The sequence below is a fragment of the Eleutherodactylus coqui genome, chromosome 7, assembly GCF_035609145.1.
Source record: "Eleutherodactylus coqui strain aEleCoq1 chromosome 7, aEleCoq1.hap1, whole genome shotgun sequence".
NCBI classification, from domain to species: domain Eukaryota; kingdom Metazoa; phylum Chordata; class Amphibia; order Anura; family Eleutherodactylidae; genus Eleutherodactylus; species Eleutherodactylus coqui.
The window spans coordinates 65,190,203-65,203,593 of NC_089843.1; the positions used below are offsets into that span (position 1 = coordinate 65,190,203).

The 13,391-nt window shown below is 43.4% G+C and overlaps 1 protein-coding gene across 6 annotated transcripts in view; it reads left to right on the forward strand.

The window, feature by feature from the left end:
- Positions 1–13,391, forward strand: part of RBM47 (RNA binding motif protein 47) — a 116,866-nt gene that overhangs the window by 79,145 nt on the left and 24,330 nt on the right. The window contains exon 1 of one of the 6 annotated variants that reach the window (XM_066573162.1): positions 6,248–6,494. The exons of 3 other annotated variants lie outside the window; for them this stretch is intronic. The gene's annotated coding sequence lies outside the window, so the exon portion shown is untranslated. Of the gene's footprint in view, positions 1–6,247; positions 6,516–11,700; positions 11,797–13,391 lie in introns of those variants that run through there. 2 more of the 6 variants (XM_066573163.1, XM_066573160.1) reach the window with 2 other exon arrangements.

Below are 13,391 nucleotides of genomic sequence, written 5' to 3' on the forward strand. Positions count from 1 at the left end.
AGTATCGCTGGCTTGCTCAGAGAGCGCCCAGCAGGGGGGGAGGGGGGGGCGGGACGAACTATAATCTATTCCTTTTATCATTTCCATTCCTTCTGAACATACTTCTTGCTTTAGATCAAACTGTATGTGAAAACTGGAGCATTTTTCGCAAAATCGTTGCGCAAATCTACATTTTCAATAAGCCTTGAGCAGGCAGAACAGCTACACAATGAAGCACACCACAATCTATTTATTTTTATATAGAATATGGTCTCCTAGGCTTTTATGGAGGCCATATTGTGTATCTGCACAACCCCAATACTTCCATATGCATTAGGCTCCAGAGTAATTACATACCTGATCATCCCCAACCAGAATGTTCAATGTGCCTCAGTTAATTATTCTTCATAAGTCTATACATTAATAAACAAGGTGCAATTAGGTTTACCCTTAATAAGCAATAATATATGTAAAACACCGCCAATAAATGTTCTTTATGATTCATAAAGATGTCAACCTCTTGTCATGTTGATAAAATGAATATCATTAGGACTGGTTGGATGGATCACATATTTTATATGATAAGTAATTTAGACTATGGATGGCTTAGGGCTCACTCACACGGGCGTTTTGACGTGTGTTTTTCTGTGCATATATAAAAAAAAAATCGCACTAGATAGAATCAATGCTTTTTTAATGGCAGCGGTCACATGTGCGAATTTTACATACGGAAAAACGCCTGCGGCTAAAGTTATAGGACACTGGTTCACAGAACGCATGTAACTGCGGCGAACCATGGTTTTGTGTACGTGCTGTCACATCCAGGGGTTTTACTATGCGCTGAATGGGGCCGGCGGCAGCAGTGCTGACCCCATTGAGAACATATAGTGAAGATTGCGATCCTCTGCCACAGCTGTCACCGCTGTGGTAGAGGAGCGCGATGTTCTCCCATTGAATTCAATAGAGCTGGCAATACAGCTGGCTCCATTGTAAGCAATGGGCTGCCGGCAAGCACTGCAGTGATTTTTGGGGAAGGGCTTAAAATATAAGCCCTTCCCTTAAAAAAATCAACCCAAAAGTGTGTGTTAAAAAAAAAAAAAAACTATACTCACCTCTCTGCAGCTGCCGGGCTCAGCCGCGTCCAGCCGGCTCTTCTCCTGCACTGCTATGAGGAGCTTTCAGCAGGTGGGAATTTAAAATCCCTTCCTGCTGAAAGGGCTGCCTCTGATTGGCTGAGTACTGTGAGCAATCAGAGGCAGCTCTCAGCTGTCATTAAATAGCTGATTGGTCCCTGCACTCAGCCAATCAGAGGCAGCACTCCCCCATTCATGAATTCATTGCCACCTCCATTGAATTCAATGGGAGAACATCGCGCTCCTCTGCTACAGCTGTAACAGGATTTCTTCATCTATGTGGGGAGTCCCATTCTCACTGGACACTGTGACAATGCTGTCAGTGTTTAGTGACAAAGGGACTCCCCACAAAGATAAGGAAATCCTCTGTCACAGCTGTAGCAGAGGAGCGCGATGTTCTCTGTATGTCAATGGGGCCGCTGCAGCTGCCGTCGGCCCCATTGACCACAGGTGAAACCCCTGAATGTGACAGCATCGAGGGGTTTCACATCCAAGGAATCCCTTGCTGCAGCTGTCACAGCCGCGGCAGGGGATAGCGGGCTGCGCTCTTTTTGAGCGGATAAACGCTGCTAGGTGTGTTTTTTTTGCCGTGACGCCAGCTTCGCTCACGCGAATTTTTGAACGCATCAGTTATGCGTACAAAACTTTGGGTGATAAAACGCCCGTGTGACTTAGCCCTTAAAGGGGTTGTCTCGTGGCAAACCTCAAAATTTTACCTTACCCAATTCCCCCTGTCACCCCCCCCCCCCCCCCCGGCATAAAATAGCAAATTAAAGCGGTTTTTAAACCGCTTGCTACTCACCGATCCGACGAAATAAGGACTTTAAAAAATCTTCTCCCAAAGATGGCCGCCGGTCCTTTCCCAGGGATGCACTGCGGTTTTCTCCCATTGTGCACCGCGGGTCTTCGCCCATGGTGCACCATGGGCTCTGTGCGTTCCATTGCCGATTCCAGCCTCCTGATTGGCTGGAATCGGCACACGTGACGGGGCGGAGCTACGATGACGACGCGGTGACCAGCTCTCCGGCACGAGCGGCCCCATTCACCAGGCAGAAGACCACACAGCGCAAGTGCATCTAAAAAAGCAAGAAGACATCAGAATTAGACGGCACCATGGAGACGAGGACGCTAGCAACGGAGCAGGTAAGTGAATAACTTCTGTATGGCTCATATTTAATGCACAATGTACATTACAAAGTGCATTAATATGGCCATACAGAAGTGCTGAACCCCACTTGCTGCCGCGGGACAACCCCTTTAAGGGGTTTCTCAGGGACAAAATGGAAATTCTGAAAATGCTTAAATCTAGGAGGTGCAGCCAAGTAGTAGCAATACGTACCTTTTATACTCTGGACTCTCTTCTTTTGTCCCATGCACAGTGACAGATCAGTGGCTGCAGCACTTCTACAGTAAGGCCTCTTTCACACAGGCGACATTAACTAACAGGCGCTGTCCGCTCCACCGCACTTCTCCAGCATTTTCGTGGCACTTGTTTGTACTCTTCAGCCACCGCTTCCTGGTCAAGGGGTTCAAAAATCCCGCCTCCAAGAAGCGTTGGCTCTGATTGGCTGAGCCGCTGTGCTAGAGAACCAATCACAGCCATTCGATGCGATATGCTAGGGCTTACTATACGGACAAACAGTAGGACTTCCTACAGTAAAAGTTGCATCGCACGAAAACCACGATTTCATGCAATGCAACACAAAGGCCCTAAAGGGAAATATGGGCTACAAAACACTGCAAATGGCGGCAGTACAAAGCATGCCGTGAATATATATAATGTATATATTTTTCCGCAATGTAGCAGCCTACAAAACATCACTAATGTAAATGAACATATTGGAAAGCACGGGCTTCACATACATGCGATTTGTAGCACTCTCACTCAAACGGACAGAACCTTACGGAACTGTGCGGTACGTGAGCAATACAGAGCAGTGCTTCCACTTCTGTCCTCCCATCATGCACTGCTCAGAGGAAGTTGAGGCTATGAACAGGGGAGGAAGTAGCCAATGTGGACAAGTAGTCAGAGGAAGGAGAAATATATTTCAGACAGGAGGGTCCCCTGACATAGATAGAAAATGAAGAAAGTAGCTAGTTTGCCAGGTACAGAGAACCTACTGTAAAATGACTTATTGTGGTGATGGTAGGAAGGAAGGAATTTAAAATGATGCATATTTGACTAGCATGTTAGAGTTTGCATGAGGTTAGAAAAACATGGCTGCTTTCCTTCAAGAACTGCTGCCAGTTGTCCATGGACTTGGTCTGGAATTACAGCTCTTCCATACTCAATTGCACTGTGCCTCTTCTAGAATATGCTGAATTCTTAAGATTCAAAACCTGTGCACGCTAAACACGGAGAATAGAGCCCACTGACTTCAAGGGTGTGTTTTCACAAGCGCATTTTGCGTGCACAAAAAAAATAGAACCGGCTCTATTTCCTACGTTTTGCACAGCAAAAGTGCTTAGATATCTGTCAGGAGTGCGAATGCACAAGGGCAAGAGTGCCGCACTGCGCAAAATGCAAGAAATGAAGATCTCAGGAGCTTATTACGCTTTAAATGGGCATTAAATTCCACGGAAAGGGTGTGTTGAGCGTGTGCACAAATATTACAGTAATATACACAGCCATGTGGGCAAAACGCTGATTATGTTGGACCTCAAGCCTTGTTCATGCGCAAATATGATGCGCTATGGCAAGAAACATTATGCAAACACTCGTGCCTATGCCAATAGTGTTGTTTTTTTTTGTTTTTGTTTTTTTGTGGGTGGGGGGGGCGTGAAGAGAGGGGTGAGAAGGTTCCCAGGCACATTCTTTGCACAGGAGACCTCTTCGCTCTATCCGCCCTTGCATAGACTTGACCACTATCTTTTTGGAATCCTCATGTAACTGCATTGTGTGCAAACGGTTCCATCTGCATTTAGTGGTAGAGCCGGGCCGTCCACATGTGATATGCAAACAATTGAAAAGTTCAATAGTAAACTAAAAACCATTCCCCCAATCTGCCTGGCGCTTCCTGCTGTCATCCATGTTTATTTCTGTGTGCTCAGTGGGGCATCTGACTATTAATCATAACCAACCCCCATCCCATCCATATGTCCCGCTGGTCGGCTGCTGTGCCCACTGAAGTGACAAATTGTAGGTTCAAGGAAAGGGTTTCAGTGGGAACTCCTTTGTTTCGTGGGTAATTGTGCTGTTTACTTTGCCTAAGTGCATCCATTGACTTAATGGCTATGCACTAATTACCGTCTACTATGGAAGACCCTTTCTAGCAAGAGTACAGATCTGGTTATGTATAATATACACAAATGTATAAGTGCTAACTTAATGGGGACTGGATGTACAGTATATGCGGCAGCACACATTAATAGGTTATAGAGAAGAACATTTCATAGTTCATAAAGGGATATTTAGATCAGAGCTTCTGAAACTTTTTGTACTAGGACCACAACAGACTCTCCAAGATAATGTTTGGGCTGAACCATCAGCAGTCAAGCCCAAGCCAAAATGAACTATTGCTCAATATACAGTAAATCTCAATTCCACCGCTGAACAATGAGGGGGATAATGTCCCCCTTCAAAGAGATGAATGGTGGAGGTGTTGGGAATTGGGCCTCCACCATTTGATATTGATGGCTTTTTCTAAAGATAGGCCATCAATATTGAAATCCCATATAACAAACCTTTTAACAACTTGTGTATGCATTTAAGAAACCATTTTGCTGAGACTGATTTAAAGCTACCCTCTGGTTTTTGGACAAAACTCTGTCCTGGGACTGAAGGGAGGGTATATTACAGCTGTTCTTCTCTGCCACTGCCTCTCCGATCTGCCAGTCCTGGGCCCCATTTTCATCCATCCAAGATAGCTGCTTCAATTTTCTAGTTACCTAATGCACCCTGTGCACCGTTCTCTGTTTGGCCATTAGGTAGTCCAAAGATTGTATCAGCCATCCTGGACAGCTGAAAATAGGACCTAGAAATGGTGGATCAGAGGGGCATTGGAAGAGAAGAACAGCAGGTAACATAACTGCCCCTTCCAGTGCTGGGGCAAAATTTGTCATGAAACCAGAGAGTCAATTTAAGTATACAGTCGGTAGTACTGAAGCTCATTAGAACAAGTGTCCATACACCTCAGACACATTTTGGCCAACTAATCCCACCAAGATCAGTGGATTTGCATATCTAATACGTGTAGTGACCCTCTGACTTTTCCTTTATTGCAGATGTCAGGTGGAGGGGTGGTAAGGAAGGGCAAATTTCAATATGCTTTAACTTTTTTTCTTAAAGGAAGATGTCTGGCAGAAGCTTGTTCCCCTTTCGATTGTGGCATTTCGGCATGTATATAGAAAAGGGTGTAATAGTCTGGAGGACTAGCTGTTGGCTGAATGCTTATTTGGCTGTTTATTGTATATGGCCAGTCTCTGAGCTACTGTATGAGGAGTAACATGCTGAAATATCTAGGGCTGAGTTAATAGGTGACTTTTGACCCACCCAGTTGGCCTATGTATGTTTTTGTCTTATGGCATATAACTTGCCTGTAGTGGACTGGTTGGCTCACCAATTTAAATACGTTAATAAGGAATCTGTTACAAGGACACATTTGCTTTAGCCAAAACACTTGTGTCCACTTACTACTGAACACGTGAACAGCTTATGAAGTCGTTAGGGTGTCCGTGTAGAAGCAGAGAGATCCAAAGAGCTAAGGACTTATTTTGCATATTGAACTCTTTCCCTTTGGAGAAGCGTCTGTTTCAGTACTATATATATTTTGAAATGTTGCATTTTCTCAACTTTTTAAATAACCTATTAACCAATCCTACAAGATACCCCTGGTGAGGGTTTGTGGATCGCTTTTTTTGCATCATGCCCACATCTCGACCATCGAGTTTGTGTCTGTCGAGCAGTTCTCTATTACGGCCATGCTGCCAACTCATTGGCCGCTTTATCTTATCTGCTAGGTAACACTGTTTGCACAACGCCTTGTGCTAGGGTAAAGTTGTTTGTACTTAAATCACTTTCCTGCTGACAGCCGTTATACCTTGAAAGGGTATATTTATACTAAATTCTGAACTCTTTTGGAAATTTTAGGGTTGCATCTGCATTTCTTGTTATGGCAAAAATAACAAAACAGAATCTGTTTGAGCCGCGCATTCATTGCGAAGATACTGTCCAGCATCTGGGACATGGAAGCTACGCCTTCTCCTAGTCAACCACACCTACCTGAACTCATTGCAGGTGCCCTGAGCAAATACCTTCCAAGGAATGTAAATGGCCCTTCTCTGCTAGCCAATAAACATATGCATGAGCTAAAAATCCTGTGACTGAGTAACTCCTCCAGCAGAGGAGTTTTGTACTACTGACCTGTCAGCAAGGCTTGAGAGGTATGGAAAAGCTAGTATACTGTAAGTTGTGTTCTTCTCTTTTTTAACTGCTGCCATAGGTTTCTATTGAATAGAATGGGAATATGTGATAATTGCCGGCTCTATTAATGCATAATTGTTGTGGTTCTAAAGACCTAATGTGCTGTAGCACCATTTAATGTTGACTATAAAACAATTTTATATTCCTTTTATGTAGATTTATTGAGACTTGATTCGTGTAAAATGTACAGATTTCTACCATTGTAGAATAGTCCTAGTGGTGCTCTACCAATAACACGGAGGCCGATGACTAAGTTCTAATGTAACGTGACCTTCCGAAAATTATTCATCACTAATTATAAAGATTATTAGGTGTATCAAGGTCAAACTGTTTCCATTATATCGCCTCTGGGTGCTCTAATATATGCATACACATGGCTGTAAAGAAGATTTAGTAGTAGAATTAATAGAACTTTTTAGTATTAGGATGACCTTTACCGCTTTTGAACTTCTTGCATTGAACGCATAGGCTTGGTCTTCCTGTGTAGTTAAATTCTACCTCTAGTTTGTCATTTGTTGCCCTACTCCGTATGTTAATATGATTGAGAATAAAGGTGAGCGTCTTTGCATGCACAGAACAGGAATAAACTATTTTACCTCATTATATCTATGGAAGTACTAAAGAAATTTAAATTTGATTGATTTGTTGCTGCTTTTTATATCTGTTGGTTGCAATGATGCCAACACTCATCTGGGGAAGAGGGTGGTTCAAGTTGAACAAGGTGCCAGATAAACATTTATTATATCAGGACTTTAAATCTAAAACTTTTAAAACTTTCTGATTTTGTTTTAAACTTTACTGCCATAGAAGTAATTTATAAGGGACCAATCCTGGATAAATATAGATGATTGTCTTAAATAGGGTCTGTTGTGTCCCCATGTTGTTGGGGTTAGCTGTAAAGCTTTGCAGCCATGACTCTGCTGACTTTATCGCAGCTTTTGCTTCGTTTCAACCCTCCTTCCTCCCCAATGCCAAGTCTTGTTAGATTTGGCTCCTGGCACTTTAACAGTGAGCTGCAGAGACTACCCACCTGATAGTCAATGTATGACATCTGATTTGATTGTAGGGGTGAAGAACGCCCACTTGACAGTGGCATAGTGCCAAGACTAAATCTAACCTTGATTGCTGTGGGAGAATGGAGAGTAGATGAGCTGCAATAGTCAGCAAGGCCATGGGTAGTCAGCAAGGCTATACAGCAGATCCAAGAAAGTGACTTCTTTAAGACATGGCTCAATAGTCCTTCTGGGAAATAGAAGTGAACCTACTGAGTTTTTATTAATGAAATGCCAGACATAACTTGAAGTGCAAAATATGTACAGTTTTAATACTGGTAGGGTTCACACATGGCAGAATTTACGTGCAGAGTAGACCCTTCACACAGAAAGCCTGCGGCATTTACAGTAGCAGCAAAATGGATGAGACTTTGACAATCTCATCCACAAACTTCGGAAATAATCTGCTCAAAACGCATGCGGAAATTGACTTCCGGTGCGGAATTCAAGTCCGCAGCAAGTCCATTTTTATTGCTGTCACCGCTGCAAAGTTCACCCTCTCTCAATGAGGGGGTAAATTCTACACCGGAATTAGTGATAAAACTCGCACCAAATGGCACGAGTTTGGAGGCAGCTTTTTCTGCCACGGAATGACCGCTGCGCACATCACGCTGGAAGTGGGCTCCATTTGGACCCGGCCGTACACATAAGATGATCATCCAAAGCTGCGTCAACTGATGGGTTAGCTGATCTAAATCTAGTGTGTACAGGGAACTTCCGAATCTCCCCTGGTGGTGGATAAGGACCAAGCAGTTTGTATATGACTGATCCTTTTAGTTCTCTAGGACATAAGCCACTCTGGATTCTGCATTCAGATCACATGCATGCTCAGCCGAGCGTGCAAATATGAGTGTTGGGCGAGACTGCTGCCGGCCAAACAAACATACGGCGGACAGCTATTTATTGTGCGTGGGTAGTCTTAAGCACCAGACAGTTCCGCAACTTCTACCTCTGCACCCTCTATAGCTTCGCCCTTACAATGTCATTCATGGTGGTCAAATGTCTGACTATATTAGAGCTCCTACCATACAATGGCTTTAGTCACAGAAGGTAGTTATGAAGTTAGAAAGCAGTTTAATAGAAGACATTGAATAGTACGAGCTCCTGGGGAGTGACTGGTACAAGATGTGTTTGTCTATGGCGTTGTTTTTACATGGTGAAGCACTTTAAGAACAGATAAGATAATGTAGTTGATAGGCCAGCCTAATCTAAGGTGGAGTAAACTTTCTAATCTACTAATTAGTTTCAATTCCACTTGAATGTGGCTAAATCCATTGAGTGGTAACTAGCTTGTGTTTTCTTTGCAGATGAATCATTTGAAAGGATGAACAATGCTTTGTAGGGCACTGAATTTTCTTACCTGTCTTTTCATTGAAAGGGTTAAGGGGGACAATGTATGCATTGTTCCTTGTGTAATCTCATGGCTCCCCTGACTCTATTGCTTGTTTGCGGTCTCTGTCACTCTCTGAACCTCACAGCATGTTAAAGGCCCTTCTTCTCATGGCCCCTTTACAGTTCTTGGTTAGTAATGCAAGTTCTACATTATGACCATGAGAAGATCATAGGTTCAAGGTCATTCAAGGTTATCAAAGGAGGACCCTAATAAAGGAATTATCTAAAGCAAGCAACCCCTTTAACAAGATGCTGTGACCTTATTAGGTAGGGTTTTGTGTTTGGTTTTTTTTTACATGGGGCTACCGTAGGACCCTAAAGTGCCCAAGAGTCTCAGCAATAACTGCACCTGTACTTTCACACGAGCAATGATTTTCTCTCTGAATGGAGATGGCTCCCATGTCACTTCGCACACCCACAGTGATCCCAGAATGCATGGAGCGCCAGGACCCTCGTTCTTAGGATCAGTGGAGACCCTGACCGATGATAAGATTTTCTATTCTGTGAATAGAGAACAGCTTTATATTTTGAGGTATCGCCTTTAAACAATGTCTTGTGGCTCCCTCTTCTCTTATTAAAGGGGTCGTGCCTACATCCACACTTAATCTTTTCAGAATGTAGAGACAGGGCCAATAGCTTATCCCCCTTTTGAGTCCTACTCTCAGCTGACGTTTGCCACAGCCAACCAGTGTAGTACAATAAGACAGCCACTTGCATAAATTGTCATCCTGTAATTAAAGGATGAAGTGAGGCCTGCCAAAATGGAAACCACTCTTATAGAGCAGCTTTCTGGTCATGGAGAAGAGTCCTGAACAGGGGATATCTCTTTGATGTTCAGATTGTCAAGTAGGGCATAAGAACAGGGGCTGCTTTCTTGATGCAACCCTTTTAGGGTTCAAAGTTTTGTCCCATAGGTTACAAGGCTCCAAAGGCCTCATACTCTGGGAAAAGATGGCCAAACAACCAGTCCACTATCTCTATATGGAGGACTCCTGATTCTCAGGATTGAGCATGTTGAATTTCAAAATCCTAGCCTTTTTTTTTTCGTTCTCTCTGGAGATAAGCTGTCAGTAGAGTTGTTGGGCAGTGGCTTTCTGCCCTCATACATGAAAACGCATACTAAGTTGGAAGCAATAGCTGTTGGATTGATCAAACAACAGCTATTGAAGGGTTATAAGCACCTTAAATGCCATCCGCCTTTGGCTGAGCTCTTGTGCACTTCTACTGAGCAGTGTTAGGGAATTCTAAGGCACATTAAACTCATGGCCTTGAGTCAATTACCATTTCTTTTGTTGGCTGTTAAGTGGAAACCCTATGCAGGTTCAATGCCCACAGGGAATGGGGAATATTTCAGCCTAAAGCCATGGTCCGATATGGGCGTGTGTGTGTATCACATAAAAAAGAAAAATCTTTATTCCCTTTCATTGGCAATGCAGCAGCAGTCTAACAATATTCGGTATTACAATTGTATGTACAGTATTGGCAAAGATGTATTCCTATTAGAGATGAGCGAGCGTACTCGGAAAAGCACTACTCGCTCGAGTAATTTGCTTTATCCGAGTATCGCTGTGCTCGTCCCTGAAGATTCGGGTGCCGGCACGGAGCGGGGAGCTGCAGGGGAGAGCGGGGAGGAACGGAGGGGAGATCTTTCTCTCCCTCTCTCCCGCCCGCTCTCCCCTGCTCCCCGCTGCGACTCACCTGTCAGCCGCAGCGGCACCCGAATCTTCATGGACGAGCACAGCGATACTCGGATAAAGCAAATTACTCGAGCGAGTAGTGCTTTTCCGAGTGCGCTCGCTCATCTCTAATTCCTATATAACCAGCAAAAAGTTCAAATTTAAAACCCCTGCACATGTGTCCTCATAGGGCTGGGGTGCCTTGCTAAAGAGGAATCCTTAACTTTAGGCTAAACTGTTCAGGTATAAACAAACACTTTTCAGCTTGAAAATATAAATGCTAGATATGCAAATATAAATGTATGGTGAACCTGGCCTTAAAGGGGTTGTCCAGCTGAATTTAATGGGAACTGTACCAGCAATACCAAAAGGGGCTGGGTATTGGTGTATCCTGACGCCACCAGTAAGTCCTGGTGGAGTCGAGAGTGACGGGGGTGACGCCCCCTGTACCTGATTGGATGCACAGGAGCCTCGCATGTAGGTCCTGAAAGGGCACTAAAATTTGCAGAAAAGCACATACAGCAGGTCGAAGGGGCTTGGTCGCTCGGGAGCCAGAAGCCGCAACCCCTCTGACTATGAAGCGGCTGATCCTGGGCGATTCTCTGTGGTTAGCGTATCTATCAGATTAGGCTGACCGCAGAGATCAGTCTGTGGCTCCCGCGGCGGAGATCTGCCGTGGGATACCGCAATGCCTGTGGACAGGGGGCCTTAGTGTTGTGCCACTACTTAGTGGTTTTTAACTACCTTACGTGGTTTCTTTTTTTTTTTCCATATTGGGACTAGTTTTTTAAAATTTTTATTCATATTAAAAGCTAGTGGATGGAGTACATGGATATTTTTTGTTGTGAAAGAGTTTATTCTATCCAGCACGTCCACCCAGGTCAACTTTTTTTTATCAGTGCTTATGTATATTCTATTAAAAGTATTTGGACACGTGAGCAAGAATCGTGATGGACAGCTTCTGTACAGTGGCATAACCCGTATATCCAGTAGTGTGCAGTCTCCGTCTTACGGTGCCGACACTAACTTAGTTTCCAGATTGTCAGTGTACTCTTGGATAGTGGAAAAGCGAGCTCTACAAACAATCCCGTCCAGCTGTTTGTCGCTTCGGTTAATATTTTGGATCGTTTGGTTGAAGCATGGTATGTCCTTCCTTCTTATAGCTTGTGATCCCATAACTACAGTTGATCTGACAATCTGGGTTTTAGCGGAAATGTCAGGAAGCGATGGTCCACTAATGTTGATTTAGGACACGTGACATGCTAGTAAGACACTATCTGTTCTACTGATAGGGCCATCCAAATACTTTTGACAGGATAGTGCATTATGGACAGAACACCTGGAACCTTCATGTTTCTATTGAACTGAAGTTGGAGGACCATACCTATAATGAGTACAGTTTGGTAGAACTTTGGGTAGTCCAGACCTTGGAGTTGTAATACATATGTTCAAATGCCTCTGTACTACAGCAGCCTGAAACCAAGAAGTTTTCAGAACTGTGTAAGAGGAAACGAAGTGATTAAACCTATAGCTGTTTTTGTCGAAGTGTTGAGCAAGTCCTAGTGTCACCTGAGCTGGTTTTTGTACTATTGAAACCTGTATGATTGTGTGTCATAAACTTACCCAAATCGTGCAAGGTGCAAAGATCTCCTGGCTTCGCCCTAAACCTAGTTAAACATTGGAATATTTTTATTGCATTAACCCTGTGCAGATGTCGGGGACGGTTCATGTAGTCCTTAGCAATCCCTTGTAAACATTTATTTCACAATTCCTATAATAAGGGTTATAAAAACATTTCAGATCAGAGGTCACTTTCAAATTGCTGCACTTTGCAGCTACATTCTGCCAATTTGACAGAAATAACAGATATGAAGATTGCGCTTCTCCCCACCCCTACCCTGAAATCAACAGCCGGTGAAATGCTTGATTTGTACAAGTCAGTCATTGGTACCTGGGATTAATAAGTAACTTCAAAAGCGGCTGAGTTTTCTGCAAAGCAACACATATGCAGAAAAGGTCAGATCGGAGAGCATTTACTGCTAGGGATAAGGCTGCAGCAAGAAAACAAGACTTAATAATAAATTCTACCTCCCTTAGATGACATTAAAGCTGCACAAAATGTTAAGTCAAATTCTTTGGGGCTGAGGAAATGTTTTCTGAAGCTGGATTAATAATAGCGAGAACTTCGCATGGTTTGTTTTAGGGCTTGTGTGCACACAATGCCATGTGCATGGGCTCTATCTGGCGGCATGGGTCCGTATTACCACTTCACTGTATGCCCCCCCTGAAAACTACTGTTAAAATACCTGCCATATTTATTAACCATGAACAACTTGGCATATTACATTCACTCTTTCCATGGTGCTCACATTTGGTGCCTGCTGTAGTTGGGAGTCATTGTATGAATGCAGTGAGTGAGAAAACACTGTTTGCACTATTGTAGACCTAGGAAAATCAACCTTTATTAAGAAGATTGTGCTCTTATTAATCTCAGGCTTTTTTTTTCGTTTCGGGTACTAAATATCACTCATATGCAAATTAAATTAGCACAATACTTTGTAGATAGTACAAGTTATGTTATGGATAGTCAGTGAAAGGCATAGGTGCATCCAGGGCACAGATAATGGAGTCAGCGTTTAGGATTTATGGGGAGAGGTTGGTCACAATTTTAAGTGACCCTATACAAAATATTGGCACCTTTTTATTCAAAACATATATTTGTCTTGACTTTTGATCA